The sequence below is a fragment of the Esox lucius genome, chromosome 3, assembly GCF_011004845.1.
Source record: "Esox lucius isolate fEsoLuc1 chromosome 3, fEsoLuc1.pri, whole genome shotgun sequence".
Classification (NCBI taxonomy): Eukaryota; Metazoa; Chordata; class Actinopteri; order Esociformes; family Esocidae; genus Esox; species Esox lucius.
In genome coordinates this window covers 1,646,266-1,670,095 of record NC_047571.1, presented here as the reverse complement: position 1 = coordinate 1,670,095, position 23,830 = coordinate 1,646,266, and the positions used below count along the sequence as shown (strand labels likewise).

The following is a 23,830-nucleotide window of genomic DNA, read 5'->3' as shown; positions in this document are numbered from 1 at the left end:
ATTGGTCCAATATCAATACAACAACAATCGCTTCCCTTTACCAAATACACTGCAATACCTCCACAAGGTAATTATCTCCACACGAGGTAGGCCATGGCCTATATAATTATGATTAGAGTGGCACACATTCCCTGGGTCAATGAGATCCGATCCTCTGAAAAAGCCACTCAGGAAAGGGGTCCACCATCTATTTTTGTTAGATGGGAATTTATCCCTGCCTCATAGGGAGACTCTGCCAGCGAAGTTCCATCGCGTGCTATCCCAGAGAAGATACTCAGAGTTGCCCAAATGTAACCACATGTTATTTGAACACAGCATACATGTGTTGGTTAAACATAATAGTAGTATTTGCATTCAACTAATTTGCATCTTGTTGAATTTATATGTTTGTTTTTAGTTAATTTAGTTAAATCAATTTGAGTTTATTCTACATTTGTCAAATATTTCAGTAGAACAAAATCCCACCTTGACAAATCAACTCATATAAGATTTGTCAGTTATAGTAATGTCAGTGTTGTTGAATGAACTAATGTCAATCGTGTTGGTTTAATTAGTGTGGTTTTCATTACTAGGACAATAATGTATTGTATGCATACAAAATGACAACATGCAAATCCATTTTACATTTTTATTAATGCAACATTTGGCTTTATAAAACATTTTGCCTGCATTGCACACAGCAAGAGGGCCACACTTATCAAAGCGTTTAGTGACAGGGTGAGAAACACACACAGAATTAACAAGTTCTTCGACAACTGCCTGACCAATATTGAGGTTGTCTTTTACAAATGTCAGCAATTGCACACTTTGTGACAGGTACACTCGCTGAACTTAAAAAAATGAAACTCCTCCAATAACTCATCTAATCCTTTTGCTGGAATATGAAATATATGTTCTAATTTTAACAATATTGCTGCTATTTTCCGCTCAATTACTTCTGGCAGATTTTCAACAGGTTCACTATCACTTTCTGTCAATGTCTCAGCCTCAACTTCATCAAATGATACATCTGTAGTACAGCCAGCCCCCACACTATCAGAGGCTTCTGATACTTGGAGCAGTTCACAACGTTAACTACACTGGTTTTAAAATCTTTTAGTGTGTGTGGATGATGCTTCCTATTTTTGTGTGTGTAAAATGTACTGTCTGGAAAGAGCATCCAAGAAATACACAACCAACTGTCTCACAACTATGCAGATGTGTCCCACTATAAAAAAAAAAATCTCTTTCAGTAGAGAGGTCACTACATTCACATACCTCATATTTAAATGTTACTGAATTCAAAGCAGTCTGTGTAGGTTGCGATGAATGAGCTTTATAGACACGGGCATGCAGTCCAGTCCATGTCCTGAATGTGCATGGACAATTTACATATATGCATTGATATCAATGGCCTCTCCCATAATGATGATGTAGTTTATAATGTTTAAGTAATTTGTACCTCGTACTCTCGCTGGCGGCACAATGTTTGCACTGCTACATACACTTCACTGAAAGAAAAAGAACAAAAGATTAGCAAATTATTTTTTTAAGTGCTATATTTCTCCAAATACAAAATAGCCAACTACAGTTCAGCACTTGACTGTAACACATCTTCCAAGTTATAATCAGGAGTAGTATTTTTTTCCATTGAAATGCCAAAGGACTTAATTTTTAACTGATGATGAGGAGTTTGTATTAACAGCAAAATGCGAAAGTCGAACAAACCAAACTGGAGGAAATCGGCTAACAAGGAGGCTATATATAAGACCAAATATCTTATAAAGACTCACGCCCAATAGAATGAAAGTGATTTCAGTTTGCAAAAATAATTTAAACACCGCACTTCAGCTAAATCACTAATCCTCTAACGTTGATGTGTGTATATATGGCACCAGATAAACAAACTATTTGATAAAAAAATATAAATATTTTAACTTACCATGTATTTTATGTGGTACACGTCTCAGAGCATGGGGAAACAACATAATTGAAAAATAAATACATTTCAGATACATTTTTGGTGACAAAATGATAAACACTTAAGCAATAATTATGTTGCAAATAGGCATTTCAGTATCTATAGTTACACATAACAGACGTTACACATAACATATGCTACTCAACTAAATGCAGAGCATATATCAACCCAAATAGAAATAATGAAATTAATCATTTTATGAATAGCCAAATTAATTGCACGACTGACCAGTGAAAATGTAATACCAAGGAAACAATCATACTTATGATCTAGTCTTCGGTTAGAGGCAGAAAAACCACATATAATTAATTTTGAGGCTACAGATTTATCTTTAACTTTCTTCTTATTACCTTGCCAGAGATGCTACGACAGACCTGTTTACACTCCAGTTTTAATCTACAAACTTGGTTGTACGTTTTATTTATTTATCGCCATTTCTTTTTACATGCAGCAAAAAAAGCTATTACAAGAAATAATGTACCCGGAGTGTAAATTATTGAAACCTAGCAAGGCGCAGTTGAGCTAATGTCGACATTAGCTAACTGAGAAATGACAAAAACACAAATGATATTGTAACGTTAGCGAAGAGAAAGAAATTGCACTGAGAAACTTTTCACAAGGGCCAATGACTATTATCACTCACCAAGTTAAATTAAATAAATTCATGTTTAAATATATGTATTACTTACACTTGAATGGAGGATGGGAAACTATGCAGCTGTAGTCATCCTTGTCCGCTAATGTCCTGACTCCTTAACGTCAGCGTCATGTCCCCGCTTCCCATTCATTTCTATGGGAGCAGCCGTGCAATGCATTCTGGTAGCATCACGAGAAGCGGGAAGTCCAGTCGCCCGCTCATTCGAGAAGGGTCCAACTGCAGCTTGCAGCAGTCGCTCACGCCAGGCCCCCTGCTCACGCCGCGCCCGCTCACGCCGCGCCGCGCCCCCGCTGGCACGCAACTTCCGACTTTCAGACATGTACGGTTTGTTTACAAGACGCAGATGGACCATATTGCCATATTGAGTCATGGCGGCAACAACTCCCGGGAAGCACCTGGTAAGTTACTGATAATAGCAATATGGAGTTATTTAGCCCGTTACGGTTTGTTTAAAACCTGAAAAGTATGCTAACGTTAGCTAAAATTACCTATGTGTATGCACATGTGTGCTAGCGTAGTGTGTGTGTGTTAGTTTGAGTGAGGTACTTCGCATGATATTTTTGGCTTTGGCGACCGTTGTTACCATACCATCTTTAGGTTTCGTAACATGACAACAATCAGCCCTGTTCTGGGGCTTGTTCAGTATTGAAATCCTATAGAATTCATAGTACTCCAAAAATGCAGGTACAGATTGTCCAGATTTGGCCAATAACAAAATTCACAACCAACAGGTCTGCAACAGGGTACTATGATTTGTATTTGGATTCCATAAGCATGAAAGTAAAGCCTTGTTCAAAGGCTGTTTTAAAGTTTACCCTCGTTCAATGTTTATATAAGTTAGTTTATTTTGTTTGTATTTTTGTAACTCTTCTATTTCAATAGATACAGTGGTATTTTGAATATAAGGGAATCGAGTAATATGAATTGTCTTCAGTTTTCTGATACTATTACAAGTATAAGGGGTGTAATTTGTATTTCTGATTGATTTTGACAGTGACTTAGCTCATCACATTGCACTGGGCCAGTGGACAACTAAATTTGGCAAAGACATTGAGGTGCATCTCTCCAACAACTTATGTACCTGGATGCACATGTCTATATTTCTGATTTGAACCAAAAACTTTTATATTGCTTATTTAACACTTTGCCCAATTGTTGCAGGATTTCCCTCATCAAACTACTGTAAATTCTTGTGGCATCTTAATGTTGATGGTAAATTGCTTTGTAGTCTCTGATTAAAGTTTTTTTTTTTTTTTTTTTTATCTGAAAATGTAATAACCTCACAGATCTTTGCCTTTTACACTTTACAGTATGCACTCAGCCTGAGGTCAGTATTGTTCTTCTCACATAGGAGCAAGTATAAGAGGAACTTAAATCCACCCTAACATGACATTGACTTTGGTTAATTGTTTACAATTTCCAGAAGTCTAACTAAGCATGATCTATAAAGTACTTTGCACTACAGTATTAACCACACATCAAAGAACTGTTTGTGGGACTATTTAACATGGCTCTATAACTTTTTGTACTCTGCTGTAATTGACATGCCAATGGTTTGCAGACAAATAGTGATTTGTGACTGAACATGAACATTGCTCAACTTAAATATTCTATTTCTTTTAGAGGGACATGGCACGCATCTGAAAATGGTGGTGCATTAGTCTAATGGAACGGTTCCAGATTGACGGGTAAGACAACTCTAAATGTTACTTCCTACAATACATTGCTTCTACATTAGTTTACTTTTTTTATTATTTTACTAATATCTTACTCAAAAGCCATGGACAGAGGTTTGCATACTGGACTAATGAGGCCAGAGCATTGCTCCAAGGTTCACTGCAGCCGATATACAGGGTCCCAAAGGTCAGCAAGAGGAAACATGAGGTGAGCATGATGATGGCAGAGGACACCCAGTGGCCTTATCCTGTCTTGATTAATTCATTAAAAAAAACGTAAGGTTGTTTTATATATATAAAACAACCTTATGTTTTTTTTATAATATAATTTTCTTTTTTTTATATAATATCATTTTCCTCAAAAGGTTTCGATTAGAAAAGGATGACAGGTGCATCATATTGGAGGTAATGTTTACTTACTGCTTACACTGTTTACTGGCTATATTAGCCAATAAACATGGCACAACACCTCCCTTTATCCTTGCACTATTGGACTTATTTGCACTACCACCATGACACACACACTATAGAGCACCTTATGCACAATAATTGCCCTGTCACTGCAAGTCTCATGCTTATACATCCCTTAGTACAGTCATATCAATATCAGGGCAATGCGTTATGATAGATGTTCTCAACAATAATTGTTAATTTTCATATTTCTGCTATGATTGTTGCCATTTGTACAGGCAATAGTGTAGTCAGTGTGTTGTCTTTACTATGCTTGATTTTGCCTGACCTGTATTTTACAGTTACCAACGTGTGTGCTTTCTGAAATCCTAAATGAAGTGGTACTACAGGAAGGAGATAAGGCATACTTAAGATTGGCTCTTGTGTGTACCACCTTCAGGGACACTGTGTCCACTGACTCCTTCAGGAGACGGGCACATTTTCAGTGGCTTGACAGTAAGTGTTTAAATAAAGTGTGCTGTGGTATACAATTCTTGAGTACCTCACATGTGTTTTCACTAACCTTATGGAAATGTTCACTTTTGATTGATCATTTGTTTTTCACAGGTGTCGCTACATGGAGCAGGTTTTCTGAGTCCTAAAGAAAAGAATTCTACACCATGTACACCGTGGACACCTGTCGTGAATGTGGAATGCTTTTCAAAAACTGCACACCTGGTAAACATCTTAACACTGGATGGATTTGAATCTAAGTCATTACACTCAGTATTGATGTCATAACTACGCTTAGACCACATCCTGAGTCTAGTGGTCACTGGTCAGTATAATCATCATTCTGTTTTTTCTTTTTCTTTTACAGGATATGTTGGAACAGGACAAAGGGGTGTACTTGAAGCAGTTTACTCAGAAGACCCACATCCAGGTTACTGCGATCACTTTTGCCGCCAAATGCAATAGGTAAAAATAAGGTGTTTGTGTGTAACAAAGGGGTGTGGGGGAAAAAATAATTGAATATGTATTTGCTACATTTATTTACTTATTTTCTCTTTCAGTGAGAACGGACACGTATACTAACTGTTGGCAGACAACCCTGAGCCAGCTGGTGTTTTTCAAAGCTGCAGGCCCCCGTGACAATTTGTGGCTGGAAAACTTGGGATTGAATTTGAATTCTCCAGTGTTATTACAGACTGTTAATTAATTGTTTATGACAAAAAAGAGATGTCATATGTTGAAACAACCTTTGGGTGAACTTTTTGTATAATTTTAAAAATGTTAAAACTAACATCTATTGAGAGTCTACTTTATGCTTTTTTGGTTTTAATAACGTCCTGTTCAATGTGTAATAAAATTCAAATCCTCTGAATATTGAGTCCATTTCTGAACACTGTGTGTACAACTGGTGATCCGGTTTATTGAATGCATTGCACCAAAATGATTTATACCCAGAGCTGTACATTTATCATTTGTTAATATAATAATACAGACAGTCTGACTTTTCCATACCCACAGGATTAAAGGGCCTACATCTACGTACAGATACTGATCAGCATAAAGTCCTTTGGAATCACATGTAAACTGCAGTGGAGGATTCTTCTTTCAGTGCTTCGACCCAGAGAGATCCTTCTAGTCCTCTTGTGACCAGCCCACTATGTGACAGTACTGTCACATAGTACATAACTTACATCCACATCCACTTATTAAGACTTATTATTTATTGTCATGTGTTTTTGCTTACTTCTAAATAGTTTTGTTGTTTGCAGTTAAATTTATTATCATCATCATCTTCTTCCGCTTCATCCGGGGCCGGGTCGCGGGGGCAGCAGTCTAAGCAGGGATGCCCAGAATTCCCTCTCCCCAGACACTTCCTCCAGCTCTTCCGGGGGGACACCGAGGCGTTCCCAGGCCAGCCGGGAGACATAGTCCCTCCAGCGTGTCCTAGGTCTTCCCCGGGGTCTCCTCCCGGTGGGACGGGACCGGAACACCTTCCCTGGAAGGCGTTCCGGAGGCATCCGAAACAGATGCCCAAGCCACCTCAGCTGACCCCTCTCGATGTGGAGGAGCAGCGGCTCTACTCCGAGCTCCTCCCGGGTGACCGAGCTTCTCACCCTATCTCTAAGGGAACGCCCAGCCACCCTGCGGAGAAAGCTCATTTCGGCCGCCTGTATCCGGGATCTTGTCCTTTCGGTCATGACCCAAAGCTCATGACCATAGGTGAGAGTAGGAACGTAGATTGACCGGTAAATCGAGAGCTTCGCCTTGCGGCTCAGCTCTTTCTTCACCACGACAGACCGATACATCGACCGCATTAACTGCAGAAGCTGCACCGATCCGTCTGTCAATCTCCCGTTCCATCCTTCCCTCACTTCGTGAACAAGACCCCTAGATACTTAAACTCCTCCACTTGAGGCAGGCACTCTCCACCAACCTGAAGTGAGCAAGCCACCCTTTTCCGACTGAGGACCATGGCCTCAGATTTGGAGGTACTGATTCTCATCCCCACCGCTTCACACTCGGCTGCAAACCGTCCCAGCGCATGCTGAAGGTCCTGGTTTGAAGAGGCCAACACGACAACATCATCCGCAAAGAGCAGAGACGAAATCGTGTGGTCCCCAAACCTGACACCCTCCGGCCCCTGGCTGCTCCTAGAAATTCTGTCCATAAAAATTATGAACAGAACCGGTGACAAAGGGCAGCCCTGCCGGAGTCCAACATGCACTAGGAACAAGTCTGACTTACTGCCGGCAATGCGGACCAAGCTCCTGCTTCGGTCGTACAGGGACCTGACAGCCCTTAGCAAAGGACCCAGGACCCCATATTCCCGAAGCACTCTCCACAGGATGCCGCGAGGGACACAGTCAAATGCCTTCTCCAAATCCACAAAACACATGTGGATTGGTTGGGCAAACTCCCATGAACCTCCAACACCCCGTAGAGGTATAGAGCTGGTCCAGTGTTCCACGGCCCGGACGAAAACCACACTGTTCCTCCTGAATCCGAGGTTCTACTATCGGCCGTATTCTCCTCTCCAGAACCCTGGCATAGACTTTCCCGGGGAGGCTGAGAAGTGTGATCCCCCTGTAGTTGGAACACACCCTCCGGTCCCCCTTCTTAAAAAGAGGGACCACCACCCCGGTCTGCCATCCCAAAGGCACTGTCCCCGACCGCCACGCGATGTTGCACAGGCGTGTCAACCAAGACAGCCCCACAACATCCAGAGACTTGAGGTACTCAGGGCGGATCTCATCCACCCCCGGTGCCTTGCCACCGAGGAGTTTCTTGACCACCTCAGTGACTTCAGCCCGGGTGATGGACGAGTCCACCTCTGAGCCCTCATCCTCTGCTTCCTCAATGGAAGATGTGACGGCGGGATTGAGGAGATCCTCGAAGTACTCCTTCCACCGCCCGACGACATCCCCAGTTGAGGTCAACAGCTGGCCACCTCTACTGTAAACAGCGTTGGTAGGGCACTGTTTCCCTCTCCTGAGGCGCCGGACGGTTTGCCAGAATCTCTTTGAGGCCAGCCGATAGTCCTTCTCCATGGCCTCACCGAACTCCTCCCAGGCCCGAGTTTTTGCCTCCACAACCACCCGGGCTGCAGTCCGCTTGGCCTGTCGGTACCCGTCAGCTGCCTCAGGAGTCCCACAAGCCAACCAGGCCTGATAGGACTCCTTCTTCAGCTTGACGGCATCCCTTACTTCCGGTGTCCACCACCGGGTTCGGGGATTGCCGCCTCGACAGGCACCGGAGACCTTACGTCCACAGCTCCGAACGGCCGCTTCGACAATGGCGGTGGAGAACATGGTCCACTCGGACTCAATATCTCCAGCCTCCCTCGGGATCCAGTCGAAGCTCTGTCGGAGGTGGGAGTTAAAGATCTCTCTGACAGGAGACTCGGCCAGACGTTCCCAGCAGACCCTTACAGTACGCTTGGGCCTGCCGAGTCTGTCCAGCTTCCTCCCCCGCCATCGGATCCAGCTCACCACCAGGTGGTGATCAGTTGACAGCTCCGCCCCTCTCTTCACCCGAGTGTCCAAGACATACGGCCGCAGGTCAGATGAAACGACAACAAATTCGATCATCGACCTGCGGCCTAGGGTGTCCTGGTGCCATGTGCACTGATGGACACCCTTATGCTTGAACATGGTGTTCGTTATGGACAAACTGTGACTAGCACAGAAGTCCAATAACTGAACACCACTCGGGTTCAGATCAGGGGGGGCCGTTCCTCCCAATCACACCCCTCCAGGTGTCACTGTCGTTGCCCACGTGGGCGTTGAAGTCCCCCAGTAGAACGATAGAGTCCCCAGTTGGAGCACTTTCCAGCACCCCTCCCAGAGACTCCAAGAAGGTCGGGTACTCTGCACTGCCGTTCGGCCCATAGGCACAAACAACAGTGAGAGACCTATCCCCGACCCGAAGGCGCAGGGAAACGACCCTCTCGTTCACCGGGGTAAACTCCAACACATGGCGGCAGAGCTGGGGAGCTATAAGCAAACCCACACCAGCCCGCCGCCTCTCACCATGGGCAACTCCAGAGTGGTGAAGAGTCCATCCTCTCTCAAGGAGTGTGGTTCCAGAGCCCAAGCCGTGCGTAGAGGTGACTCCGACTACCTTCAGTCGGAACCTCTCAACCTCACGCACTATCTCAGGCTCCTTCCCCGCCAGCGAGGTGACGTTCCACGTCCCTAGAGCTAGTTTCCGTGTCCAGGGATCGGGTTGCCTAGGCCCCTGCCTTCGACTGCCGCCCGATCCTCTACGCACCGACCCCTTATGGTCCCTCCTGTGGGTGGTGAGCCCACGGGAAGGCGGCCCCACGTCGCTCCTTCGGGCTATGCCCAGCCGGGCCCCATGGGGAAAGGCCCGGCCACCAGGCGCTCGCGTGCGAGCCCCAACCCCGGGCCTGGCTCCAGGGTGGGGCCCCGGCTGCGCCATACCGGGCGACGTCACGGAACTCAAATAATTATTCATCATTAAGGGGTGTTTTGAACCGCTCTTAGTCTGACCCGTCGCCTAAGACCTGTTTGCCTTGGGAGACCCTACCAGGGGCATATAGCCCCAGACAACATAGCTCCTAGGGTCACTCGGGTACTCAAACCCCTCCACCACGTTAAGGTGGCAGTTCATGGAGGAGCTTATTATACATTAGCAAATACAAAAACGAATCCAATACAACATTAACAATTATAAATTATTATACATTAGCAAATACAAAAACTAATCCAATACAACATTAACAATGATAAATACATTTTTTGTACAGCCAAAAAAAGAAGGGGGCTTTTATTTTGAAGGCAAAGAAAACAAAGGGGCGCGGCGTGAGCGGGGGGCGCGGCTTGAGCGGGGGGTGCGGCGTGAGCGGGGGGCGCGGCGTGAGCGACTGGTGCAAGCTGCAGTTAGACCCTATTGTATATTCCGAACGAGCTGCCATTATGATTTTGAAATTCGGGAGAGTAGCAGAACCCACGTGACGCGTTCGTCCAATCAGCTGCCGGTCAAGGGCGTAGGACACGCGTTCGTTGTTTGGATTAATCCAGTTCTTATTGCATTGATCTGTATGATAATAATCCATCTGAATTTTCTTTAAATCAAGTTTTACTGACAAGAATTAATAATTTAATGAAGATAAACACTGTTGATTCATGTAATTTAAGCAAGATATTAATTTGCTAATCAAACACATGCCCAAGTTGATTTTTTGAGTGTATCAGGGATGGAAAAAGAGAATAGAGGGCTGAGTTGGAGTCTAACTAGTTCTGACCCCAGATGCGTGTGGGGAGGACTGCAACACATCACAGATTAGAAAGGGAGAAATAGCAATGATACCCGTCCTGCTGCCTCGCTCCCGGACGAGCTCAACACCTTCTATGCATGATTTAAGGCAACCAATTCCTTGGTTGGAAATTTTTTGAACTGATGTATACTTGGTCCTATACATGTATAAATGGGTTACTAGTTAAAGGGACTGAGTCCCCATGTTTGGATATGAAAAGGAATGTAGGAGAGGTGGATATGGTATTTGCCTAGGGGGCATTATTGACTGAAATCAGCAGATTATATAATGTTACTCGTAAATCTGTATAACCCATCAGTGTCTATCTGTTGTTTGTCCAGATGCTGTGAGTCTTCTCCTAGAGTTGAAGAGATTACCCATGTGGGGGAGGATAGCTTGCCCCTTGGGTGAAACCTAGGAATGTAATGGAACAAGGGGATGTGTTCTGTTGAGTTAGGACAGCCACTTACCACACCCCTTTTTCCATTATAAGTACTGATGACTGTTCATGTATTAAGTTAGAAACTCCTCGGATGATTATGTTTGTAAGCATTTGACGCGTCTCTCTATTTGCAAATAAACTTAATTATGCCAAAATAATTTTGTCTCTGTGCTTCCTCCTTTAAGAGTTCTGATCGATTGCCATCAAAGGACCAAGACGACTACACTCTGTCCCTAACCACGGCTGATGTGAAGAGAGTTTTTTGAAAAGTGAAGCCTCGAAAGTCACCAGGACCAGATGGCATTCCAGGCCGTGTCCTCAGGGGGTGCGTTGACCCAATAGTGGAGGTTATCATCTCCATATTCAACCTCTTCCTGTCTCTGTAGTCCCCTCCTGCTTCAAACAGACCTTCATTGTCCCTGTACCAAAAAAACCTTCCATCACCTGCCTGAATGACGACCGCCCTGTAGCACTGACCTCCACCATCATGAAGTGCTTAGAGCGGCTGGTCAGAACTCACATCTGCTCCACCCTTCCTGACACCTTGGTACCCTTTCAATTTGCATACTGCCCCAATAGCTCTACGGACAACACACGTGAGGATGCTGTTTGTGGACTACAGCTCTGCATTCAACCCTATTGTGCCTGCCAAGTTTGTTCCAAAGCTCAGGACCCTGGGACTACACCTCTCTCTGCAATTGGTTCCTGGAGTTCCTGACGAGCAGAATGGGCAACCTCACCTCCTCTGCACTGACCCTGAGCACTGGAGCCCCACAGGGCTGCATACTCAGGCCCCTCCTGTACTCCCTGTTCATGCATGACTGGGAGGCCATACATAGCTCCAACATCATCCTCAAACCTACTTATGACGCAACCATCCTGTGTCTCATCTCTGACAAAGATGAGACCACTAATAGAGAGGTAAAGAACCTGGCTACATGGTGCCAGGACAATAACCTCTTTCTCAATGTCTGTAAGACTAATGAGATGATCGTGGACTTCAGGAAGTGGCAGAGGGGCGTCATGCCCCCATACACATTGATGGAGCTGAAGTGGAGAGAGTCTCCGAATTCAAGTTTCTCTGTGTGTTCATCAAAGATGACCTCACTTGATCCAGACAAGCAAACTCAGCAGTGAAAAATTCCCAAAAATGACTATACTTCCTGATGAGACACAAGAAATTTAACAAAAACTCTCACCAACATCTACAGGTGCACCATTGAATGCATCCTCTCAGGCTGCAATACAGCCTGATACAACAGCTGCTCCACTGCAGACTGCAAGTCCCTCCAGAAGGTGCTAAAGTCTGCGGAGCGCATCATCGGTCGGCCGGACAGATTGCCGTAGTGCCTCGTCAATCCAACAGCTTGGAGGAAATAATTTCTTCAACACAGTACCTGCTTGCTTATCAGCCAGGTCTCAGCCTCAAACTCTGATTTTATATTTTTTTGTCTGTGTACATCTGCTTATCCTATCCATAACCTGTTACTGTTTTGCTGCCTCTGTAACTTATCATAATGGCTATTTTACTCCTGGTCATATTAGCCTTCACTGTTGCACTTCCTTGTAGACTCCCCTGTTCCCATCATCTTTACACATATTTCCCATTTGTCCCCTTGCCTATAATGTCTGAGATTTCTGATTTAACAAATATCCAGAAATGCAACCTCCTTCACCATTACCCTATACCTAGACTGACCTCCTTTGAGCACTCATCTTACCATATCCCCAGCTGCCCATACTGCCCTGAATCTATTTCACTACACTCAGAAATACACTCCCTTAACTCACTCCACCCAACGATTTAAATGACCAGTTCTCAAAGCCTTTAGCCGTATTATTGTCCTTCTCCTCCTATGCTCGTAGAGCTAAACCCTGGTCCTGTTACTGCTACCGCTAGTGGTATCCCTATTTCCCAAGTGCTCCCATTCCCTGAGTTCTGTAACCGTAAAAGTCCCTAAAATAGATTCACTCGCAGCCCTTGCACACTCAGCCTTGACCGATATCCTAGCCTTGTCTGAATCCTGGCTTAGGAAGTCCATAAAAAACAGAAATAACAATCCCTAACTATAATGTCTTCAGTCAAGATAGAACTACTAAAGGTGGAGGTGTAGCAATCTATAGTAGAGACAGTCTGCAGTGTTCGGTCACCTTATCTATCTCGGTCCCCAAACAGTTTGAGCTTCTACTGTTAAAAATCCATCTCTCCAGAAATAGGTCTCTTACTGTGGCTGCCTGTTACAGACCGTCAGCACCAAGCAATGCCCTGGACAGCATATGCTAATTGATTGCCCCCCATCTATCATCAGTATTCTTGCTGCTAGGAGACTTGAATTGGAATATGCTATATACCCCAGCCTTCCTTCATTCGAGGCTTGATGCCCTAAACCTAACACAAATTATCAATGAACCTACTAGGTTCAAACTCAAATCCATAAACAAGGGCACCCTCATTGATATCATCCTGACTAACATGCCCTCTAAATACACCTCCACTGTCTATAACCAGGATCTTAGTGATGACTACCTGATTGCTTGCATCCATAATGGGTCCACAACCATATGACCACCCCTCATCAGTATAAGACGCTGCCTAAAACAGTTCTGCAAACAAGCCTTTCTAAAAGACCTGGCCCTGGTTAACTGGGAGTGCATCAAACTTATCCTGGCTGTTCTTAAAAAGTGTTCTTCACCGCCCTAAATAAACACGCCTCATTAAAAAAATGTAGAACTAAAAACAGATATAGCCCTTGGTTGACTCCAGACCTGACCGCCCTCAACCAGCACAAAAACGTACCACACTAGCTTCTAACAATTCCCGAGATTTGCAACTTTTCAGGTCAGGAACTTGTACACACAGGCAGCTATTGCAAACCGAAATTTGCAGTACTAATTCCCAAAAATTCTGGGACACGTTAAAATCCATGGAGAATAAGAGCACCCCCCCCCACTTCTCTTTCACCCCTATCCGGACAGTCGATTTTGAGGGAGTTGAGTAATTATTGCACTACTGTGCAATCGTCTTCGTTGACCTATCCAAAGCCTTTGACTCAACCATTCTATTGTTATTGGTAGAATAGCCTTGGTTTCTCAAATGAATGCCTCGCCTGGTTTACCAACTACATCTAAGATACGGTCCAGTGTGTCAAATAGGAGGGCCTGTGGTGTGGACCTTGGACTGTGTCCATGGAAGTACCACAGGGTTCCACATTTTTTGGCCGACTCTATTTTCACTGTATATAAATGATGTTGCTCTTGCTGCTGGTGACTCTCAAATCCACCTCTATGCAGACAACACCATTCTGTATCCGGCCGTTCATTGGACAGTGTGCTTACAAACCTCCAGGAGAGCTTTAATGCCATAGAGCACTCCTTCCGTGAGCTCCAACTACTACTGAACTCAGGTAAAACTAAGTGCATGCTCTTCAATCGATCGCTGCCCACACCTGATTTGACTCACCACTCTTGATGGGTGTGTGTTAGAATACGTGGACACTTACAAATATCTAGGTGTCTGGTTAGACAGCTCACTCTCCATCTCTCTCATCTCTCATCTTCATCCGCTTATCCGTATCGGGTTGCGGGGGCAGCAGCTCCAGCAGGGGACCCCAAACTTCCCTTTGCCGAGCCACATTTGCCAGCTCTGACTGGGGGATCCCGAGGCGTTCATAGGCCAGTGTCGAAATATAATCTCTCCACCTACTCCTGGGCCTACCCCGAGGTCTCCTCCCAGCAGGACGCGCCTGGAACACCTCCCTAGGGAGACTTCCTGGGTGCATCCTGACCAGATGCCTGAACCACCTCAACTGGCTCCTTTCGATGCAAAGTAGCAGTGGCTCTACTCCGAGTTCCTCACGGATGGCTGAGCTTCTCACCCTATCCCTAAGGGAGAAGCCAGCCAAGTGGCTTCAACGAGAAAACCCATTTCAGCCGCTTGTACTCGCGATCTTGTTCTTTCGGTCATGACCCAGCCTTCATGACCATAGGTGAGGGTAGGAAGGAAAATTGACCAGTATATTGAAAGCTTTGCCTTCTGGCACAGCTCTCTTTTCGTCACAACGGTGCAGTAAAGCGAATGCAATACTGCCCCTTATGCTCCGATTCTCCGGCCAATCTCCCGCTCCATTGTCCCCTCACTTGCGAACAAGACCCCAAGATATTTGAACTCCTTAACTTGGGGTAACGTCTCATTCCCTACCCGGAGAAGGCACTCCATCGGTTTCCTGCTGAGAACCATGGCCTCAGATTTAGAGGTCCTAATCCTCATCCCAACCGCTTCGCACTCGGCTGCGAACCGGTCCAGTGAGTGCTGAAGGTCACAGACCGTTGATGCCATCAGGACCACATCATCCACAAAAAGCAGCGATGAGATCCCCAGGGCACCGAACTGCAACCCCTCCCCACCCCAACCATGCCTCGATATCCTGTCCATAAAAGTTACAAACAGGATTGGTGACAAAGCGCAGCCCTGGCAGAGGCCAACACCCACCTGGAATGAGTCCGACTTACTACCGAGAACCCGAACACAGCTCTCACTTTGGACCTACAGAGATTGGATAGCCCTCAAAAGGGACCTCCTCACCCCATACTCCCGCAGCACCTCCCACAGTATCTCCCTGAGGGCCCGGTCATACGCCTTCTCCAGATCCACAAAACACATGTAGACAGGATGGGCATATTCCCAGGCCCCCTCCAGGATCCTTGCAAGAGTAAAGAGCTGGTCGGTTGTTCCACTGTGGAGTTGTTTGACTACCTCAGTGACTTCTGCCATGGAGATTGACGATGCTTCCCCATCAGCCTCCAGCTCTGCCTCCACTAAAGAGGGTGTGATAGTGGGATTTAGGAGTTCCTCAAAGTGTTCCTTCCATCGCCCAATTACCTCCTCAGTTGAGGTCAACAGTGTCCCATCCTTACTGTACACAGCTTGGATAGATCCCCGTTTTCCCCTCCTGAGGTGGCGGATGGTTTTCCAGAAACACCTTGGTGCCAACCAAAAGTCCTTCTCCATGGCTTCCCCAAACTCCTCCCACACCCGCTGTTTTGCCTCTTTCACAGCAGAGGTCGCAGCCCTTCGGGTCTGTCGGTACACTGCAACCGTCTCCGGAGTCCTCCGGGATAACATATCCCGGAAGGCCTCCTTCTTCAGTCGGACGGCTGTGTGGTCTCCCCGCCGCAGCTTCGGCAATGGAGGTTTTGAACATTGACCACTCAGGTTCAATGCCCCCAACCTCCACAGGGATGCCAGAAAAGCTCCGCCGGAGGTGTGAGTTGAAGATCTTTCGGACAGGGGCCTCCTCCAGACGTTCCCATTTCACCCGCACTACCCGTTTGGGTTTTCCCAGTCTCTCCAGAGTCTTCCCCCACCCCCTGACCCAACTCACCACCAGATGGTGATCGGTTGACAGCTCCACCCCTCTCTTTAACCGAGTGTCCAAAACATGCGGTCTCAGATCCGATGACACGATCACAAAATCAATCATCGACCTCCGGCCTAAGGTGCTCTGGTACCACGTACACTTATGAGCATCCTTATTTTTGAACATGGTGTTCGTTATAGATAATCCATGACTAGCACAGAAATCTAACAACAAACGACCACTCGAGTTCAGATCAGGGAGGCCGTTCCTCCCTATCACGCCTCTCCAGGTGTCTCCATCATTGCCCACGCAGAATTATGGAGTCCCCTACTGGAGCCCCATACAGGACTCAATTCAGGGTCTCCAAGAAGGCCAAGTACTCTGAACTGCTGAACTCTCCATCTAGGTCCAAATAAACCATCTCCAGTCCAAAATTAAGTCTAGGGTTGTCTTCCTTTTCCACAACAGGGCCTCCTTCACTTGTGCTGCCAAGCTTGCCATGGTGAGAATGACCATTGTACCAATCCTAAACTTCAGTGATGTCATATATAGAACTGCCTCAAACTCTCTCCTGAAGAAACTCGATGTGGTCTACCACAGTACCATCCGTTTTGCTACCAGAGCCCAAGTTTTCAGCTGCCAAATGACTGGAACAAATTACAAAAAAACCTGAAACTAGAGACACTCATTCCCCTCACTGCCTTTAAAAAACATCTGTTAAGCTAATGACCATTCATTGTACGAGTTAACTCTCCAGAAAAGTGTGTATATGTGATAACTCATAAAGTAATTCGTTTTTTTGTAATAAATCATGTACACAAGTGTACAATGGTTAAAACCCAGGCTTAATCCTGACACTTTAAACATGCATTATTGATCTGTGACTTTTGTCTTGTCATATGGTTATCTGCTTAATTGGAGATGTGTTAAAAAGGTACCTCTGCTAAAAGAAAAATTACGTTATATTTAACCAGGTTTACTCTCAATGAGATTCAAAATGTTTTACCCCAAAAAGCTGAAAATTGTAAGGTTCTGTTCTGTTTTGGTTTGTGAATGTACCCTGTTGTGTTTGGTTTTTGCCTTTATGTTCTTTATGATTTATGAATCCGATTTATGATTCCGATTCCGAGGAGGACCCCTACTGTCACCCACTGAATCGCTGGCCATCCCTGTGGCCACCCCAAAGCCCTGCCCAGTGACGACCACGGCTACGGCAATGAGCCGCCCCAAGTCCTGCCTGGCATACTCCACGCCCTGTTCCTCAGCCTCCCCACGTGTGGTCTGGCCAGGCAGTAGGCTGGCCATCTGGCACCCCAACCCCGCTCCGAGGCCTGCCGCCTCCCCGGTCCCCGCTCTGCGGCCTGCCGCCTCCCCGCTCTGCGGCCTGCCGCCTCCCCGCTCTGCAGCCTGCCGCCTCCCCGCTCTGCGGCCTGCCGCCTCCCCGGTCCCCGCTCCGCAGCCTGCCGCCCAGGTCCCCACTCCACGGCCATCCCTTGCCTGGAGAACCAGAACTATTATATTATCCGAATCAGTATTCAGCCATATATCATTTAAAACTTCAAAGCAGTTTCAGTACTGTGGTAAGGTCGGAATCCTGACTGCTTGAGTTCAAAAAATTGCTGAGTTAATTGAAGACTTTCTCAATGATCTTGGCTATGAAAGGGAGATTTGATACAGGTCTGTATTTGTTCAATATAGATGCATCCAGTGTTCTCTTTTTGCTGGACGCATAAGTGAAGCCTAAAAGAGCAAATGTCTCTTACTGACTGACCAACCGCCCCACCGTCCCTTGTTAAATAGCATATTGGTTAGAGAAGCAGACTATGGACCAGCAGGTCTTGTGTTCTACTCCCATCACAGTTAAAACGTGTTTGTGTGTATATGTGATAACTCTTACAGTAATTAGTTTTTTTGTAATAAATCAAGTACACTGGTGTACAATGGTTCAAACCCTGGCTTAATCCTGACATTTACATTATTGAAATACATTATTGATCTGTGATCTCTGAATCAGCGTTATGCCTTAGGATTTGTACAGGAAAGACAAAAACTTCACTGGCTTCAACATTCAGTAGCTATGTTATAGGAAGCCTAAAATAAAACAGTTCTGGTGGATATTAGGATTTGTTCAGGATAGACAAACACTTCGCTGGCTACATGATTCTCTCGTCTTTTCACTTAACGAAAAAGTCAGTTATCGTCACATATATTGATAGTTATTTTATCAATGTCATACATGAATGGCTAATAAGCTGTTAAAACGGACAATGGCAAAAGCCATACAGTTCATAGATGCTATTTGTGTTGGAGGTAAACTTAATAAAAAATGTTACTCAGTTTAACACAATGCTTAATGGTGTCTAGTGAGATATTCATACTCGGCTTGATGTTAATGCGTTACAAAATGATCTAAAGTTTAAATGCTACACCAACTCTCAAACATTGTACACAGTGAGGGATTTCTTTTTATCCCCAGCTGATTTTGTACGTTTGCCAACTGACAAAGAAATGATCAGTCTATAATTTTAATGGTAGGTTTATTTGAACAGTGAGAGACAGAATAACAACAACAAATCCAGAAGAACGCATGTTCATCGCCAAGCAGCTTGGTGAGAAGGTGACAACAGTTGGTTTGATTATTCACGAATGGAAGAACCACAAAATAACTGTCAATTTCCCTTGGTCTGAGGCTCCATGCAAGATCTCAACTCGGGGAGTTGCAATGATCATAAGAATGGTGAGGAATCAGCCCAGAACTATGCGGGAGGATCTTGTCAATGATCTCAAGGCAGCTGGGACCATAGTCACCAAGATACAATTGGTAACACACTACGCCGTTAAGGACAGAAATCCTGCAGTGCCTGCAAGGTCCCCCTGCTCACAAAAGCACATGTACAGGCCCGTCTGAAGTTTGCCAATGAACATCTGAATTTCGAGGATAACTGGGTGAAAGTGTTGTGGTCAGATGAGACCACGCTCTTTGGCATTGACTCAACTCGCCGTGTTTGGAGGATGTTCAAATAAACTAAACTTCAAATCCAGTATGACATCCATAAACAAAGCCTTGGTAGCATTAACTAAGAGTTACGCAGGGCTAGACAGCAACATTTATCAGGAATGATCAACAAGAATCTCAACAATACCCGCACTGTATTTGCCATGGTTGACAAGCTTACAAACCACCTAAAGCCGATAGCATCAGAACTCATGTCCACTGTGAAATGTCAGGAATTTGTGTTTCTTTAGTGAAAAAATTAGACGGACCATTCAGAACTACACAGTCTAACAATATCGCTGTACCATCATTATGACCACCAAGACAACTTGGTTATTATGTTGCAATTTAATAAAATGTATCAAAAATCCCAAGAATAAACAGTTCAACATCTTGAAAGGAACCCCAACTAGTACGACATGTTGGCCTTAAGATAACGTGGGTGTCAGCTATAAAAAAAGGTGGTACAAAAACACTCCAAATGTTTTGGGTTTTGTTAAAAAACGCTGAAAATCCCGCCATGGTTATGTATGTCTCAATGCATTCTAGGTAATGATGTGTATAGGTTGTACCAGCAAGTGTTTTTCCAACGTACCAGCGAGATGAACACGTCTGCCGTTCAACCTTTTCAGTTTGAACCTGAGTGCACCGTAGGCTTAAATCAGGAGAATAACGTGGAAGATGGTAGGCCTACTCAAGCGTTACATGATGAAAATGAAGTCTATCAGAGTTGAGGAAGCGAGAGTGGGGCAAAACCGTTGGTGTCTGTGCGGCAACTGCTTCCCAATGCCATGTGAGAATGAGAGCATTTGCTGTAAAGAGCTCCACATTTTGTCAGCAGCTGTCCAGGGTAGGCTAAGATCAGACTCTTATTATCGGTATAAATAATTTCCTAATCATTACCACCGTCGTTTGCTTAATGAGAATATACAGTAAAACGCTAAAACAAGATGCTTTGATTATCCGACTGGTTTATATCTGTCTGTGTTGCTGCATCGGTCATACTTGGCGAACACTGTAGGCCTACAGTTATGGATTCATTAACAGCATCTGGTGGATTGTCGGTTACCTCCATGATCGGTGTAGTGTCCGATGATTCGTCTTCCATGACTGAAACTGTAGGAGAGGGTTGTCTACATCCTAGCAGGAGAGTGTCCAAAGTCTCTTGCCTTAGACGTTTGTTAGCACGGCTTTCACTCACTATGCGCGGACGTTTAGGCTCCTTGTGGGTCTTTAGGGAGTTGTATTCGTCCACAAGCAACTTCCCACTGTTTTCTTATTTTCTTCTCGTGAGGAAAGGAGTGGAGGCTTACATCACTCCCCTTGTTGCCTTTGGACTGGAAATTACAACCAAACGCTGCACAATGTGGCATAATATTCACTTTTCGGCTGCAGCTACAGTTCAAATTAGCTCCATTAGCTCACCTCTCAATCTGAACACAACCATTACAAGTCATCGACCCAGAATGCATTTTGCCCGCAAATAGTAATAGCTGCCTTCGTAGGTCAAATTCTGCAATACACTGTGAGGATTCTTTTAATAACTAAAATATTTTATGTATTTCTAAATATGTTTTTTTTTTGGAGAGAGGAATTGCAGAATATTAAGGCCTATGTATCTTAATAGTCAGGGTTCATTTTAAAGCTTCCACATGCTGTCTCAACACACTGCCATCTGATAAATGTAAACTATATCAATGGATCTACAGCAAATAGTTAATGGCACTCTGCAATCAGGCATTTTCCCAACTTCTCTAGAAACAGCTGCCATTAAGTCCCTATTAAAAAAGAGAACACTGGATGCATCTATATTGAACTTAGTTCAATATAGTTGTACTTGTACCAAATCTCCCTTTTATAGACAAGATAATTGAGAAAGTTGTCTTCAATCAACTCAGCAATTTTGTGAACAAAAGCGGTCTCTTTCAGTCAGGCTTCCGACCTCACCACAATACTAAAATGGTTCTGATAAAAAATGTAAATGATATACGGCTGAAAACTGTCTTGGATAAAATAACTGTTCTGATTCTGTTAGATCTCAGTGTAGCATTTGACACTGTAGATCATAGAATACTTGGTTCAGATCTTATTTAGATGGCCAGAGTTACTTTGTCACCATTGGCAATCATGAATCTGATAGGGTGGCTATGACATGCAGAGTTCCCCAGGGATCAGTTCTCGGACCGCTTCTGTTCAATCTCCATATCCTACATCTGGGCAGATGATACTCAAATACATATGGCTCTCGAATTGTATGACAACATCTCAATGGACTCACTGTGTCACTGTATAAAGCACATAAATACCTGGATGAACCAAAATTGCCTACAATAAAACCAAGATAAAAGAGAGATTGGCAACAAAAGTAAGAGAACTAGTATTAGTAAAAAGCAGGATTCTCTGGCCCTAAAAACCAGGAACCAAGTGCGTAATCTTGGTGTTCTGATAGACTCAGAACTCACGTTCAACAGTCATATCAAAGCAGTCACTAAAACAGAATTCTATCATCTAAAAATATAGCCAGAATCAAGGGTGTCGCAAAAAGACCAAGAGAAGCTCATCTATGCTTTTATCTCTAGCAGGGTTGACTACTGTAATGACTACTGTAACTGCACTCCCCAAAAAGACTGTAAAATCGCTGCAGCTCATTCAGAATGCTGCTGCTAGAATGTTAACCAGGACCAAGAAAACAAAGCACATCACTCCGGTTCTTAAATCTTTCCACTGGCTTCCGATTAGTTACAGAATAGATTTAAAGTGGTGCTTTTAGTCTATAAATCACTGAATGGTTTAGGCCCCAAATACATTTCTGATATGTTTGAAGAGTATTAACCGAGCATGGCTCTTAGATCCATGAACTCAGGTCAGCTAGGAGAGCCTAGAGTCCAAACTAAACATGGCAAAGCTGCGTTTAGCAGTTATGCTGTTCACAACTGGAATAAACTACAAGTTCTTAGACGTTCCCCAAACACAGGGACGCCGACAGGAATGACAGGGCCCAAAAAATGTTTTTTGGATTGCTTACACACTAAAATTACAGTTTTTTGGATTGCTTACACACTAAAATTAAAAGTAGTACACTATTAGCAAAACCCTACACTCAAGAAGCAAAACATCAGCCCATATTTGCACAACTATAAGCACATTGTCAACCTCACACTTGTTGCAAAACTCTACACACAGTGATTTGCAAAACACTAAACACACTTAACATACATTACACATAAAAATCTATCATGAAGTCACTTCCTTGCAATACCAAAGCACTGACAGTCAAATGACCGCACCGTCCAACCAATTGGTTCAACACAGTCATCAGGTGTGCAAACACTTGTTTGCCTAATTGTAAACACACCAATCAGGTGTATAAGCACTATAAAAAGCAGCAGGTGAGTTCATCGGTCTTCAAGCACAATGGAAAGAGTCAGAGAAAGAGTAAGACGAGGAGGAGAAAGAGGAGAACGTGGAGGACAAGGAGGAGGAGGAGGAGGAAGGGGAGGAAGAGGAATCAACTGAGGAGGAATCAACAGAGGAAGAGATGGAGGCCATGCTGGAGGTAGAGGAAGACAAGAAGGTGTTCACAGAACAGCAAGAGAGGGAGATAGTAAACATGGTTTTGGCCAACAATGCTATAACACTCAATCAGCTCCAAACTAACATTGTCAATAACCACGCCAGTTTCAACGATATCCATCAGGTCTCAACATCAACACTGGCACGCATCCTAAATAAAAACCATATTCAAATGAAGCAAATTTATCGAGTGCCTTTCGAGCGCAATTCCGAAAGGGTGAAACGACTGCGGCATGATTATGCAGAGGTATGTATTCACTTTAGCATTGTGATCTTGCATACTGTCTCATAAACTTTTACTGTAATATGTATACTACATCTACACTGAACTACACAATTTTGCCTGACACTGTTCTTCAGAGAGTTTTACGAATGGATGGAGAGGAGATCCAGCATGAATTAATATACGTAGATGAGGCTGGGTTCAACCTGACGAGCACACGAAGGAGGGGAAGAAACATCATTGGCCACAGGGCTATAGTCAATGTCCCAGGGCAACGTGGGGGTAATATACAGGTTTTTACAATCGCTATGACAGTTTTTTCAATACATTTAACAAGTTTCCTAAACTCTTAACGCACCAACACACCTAAAACACACAATTGGCAAAACGGTTAATTTCATGCTCAAAATCACACACTGTAAACTAAACTCCAAAACTAATTTACAAAATACAATAATACACTAACACAATACACTATGTCTAACAAAACACTGCAAACATGTTTCAAAATCAAATAATTATTCAAAACACTACAGTTTTTTTGGATTGCTTACACAATAAAATTAAAAGTAGTACACTATTAGCAAAACCTTACACTCAAGAAGCAAAACATCAGCCCATATTTGCACAACTATAAGCACATTGTCAACCTCACACTTGTTGCAAAACTCTACACACAGTGATTTGCAAAACACTAAACACACTTAACATACATTACACACAGAAATCTATCATGAAGTCACTTCCTTGCAATACCAAAGCACT

The 23,830-nt window shown here is 44.2% G+C and overlaps 1 long non-coding RNA gene across 8 annotated transcripts; it reads left to right on the top strand.

Annotated features, from left to right (window-relative positions):
- Nucleotides 1–2,642: 2,642 nt before the first annotated feature.
- Nucleotides 2,643–5,808, top strand: LOC114836999. Of its 8 annotated transcripts, XR_004574948.1 has the most exons (11): nucleotides 2,872–3,016; nucleotides 3,613–3,673; nucleotides 3,780–3,830; nucleotides 3,929–3,945; nucleotides 4,242–4,306; nucleotides 4,397–4,502; nucleotides 4,660–4,699; nucleotides 5,047–5,200; nucleotides 5,312–5,422; nucleotides 5,565–5,662; nucleotides 5,758–5,808. It is a non-coding gene; the product is annotated as an uncharacterized LOC114836999 (long non-coding RNA). The 8 variants fall into 8 exon arrangements; XR_003780567.2 differs by having other exon boundaries at nucleotides 2,643–3,016; nucleotides 3,929–4,306; XR_004574947.1 differs by having other exon boundaries at nucleotides 2,840–3,016; nucleotides 3,613–3,830.
- The last annotated feature ends 18,022 nt before the right edge of the window (nucleotides 5,809–23,830 follow it).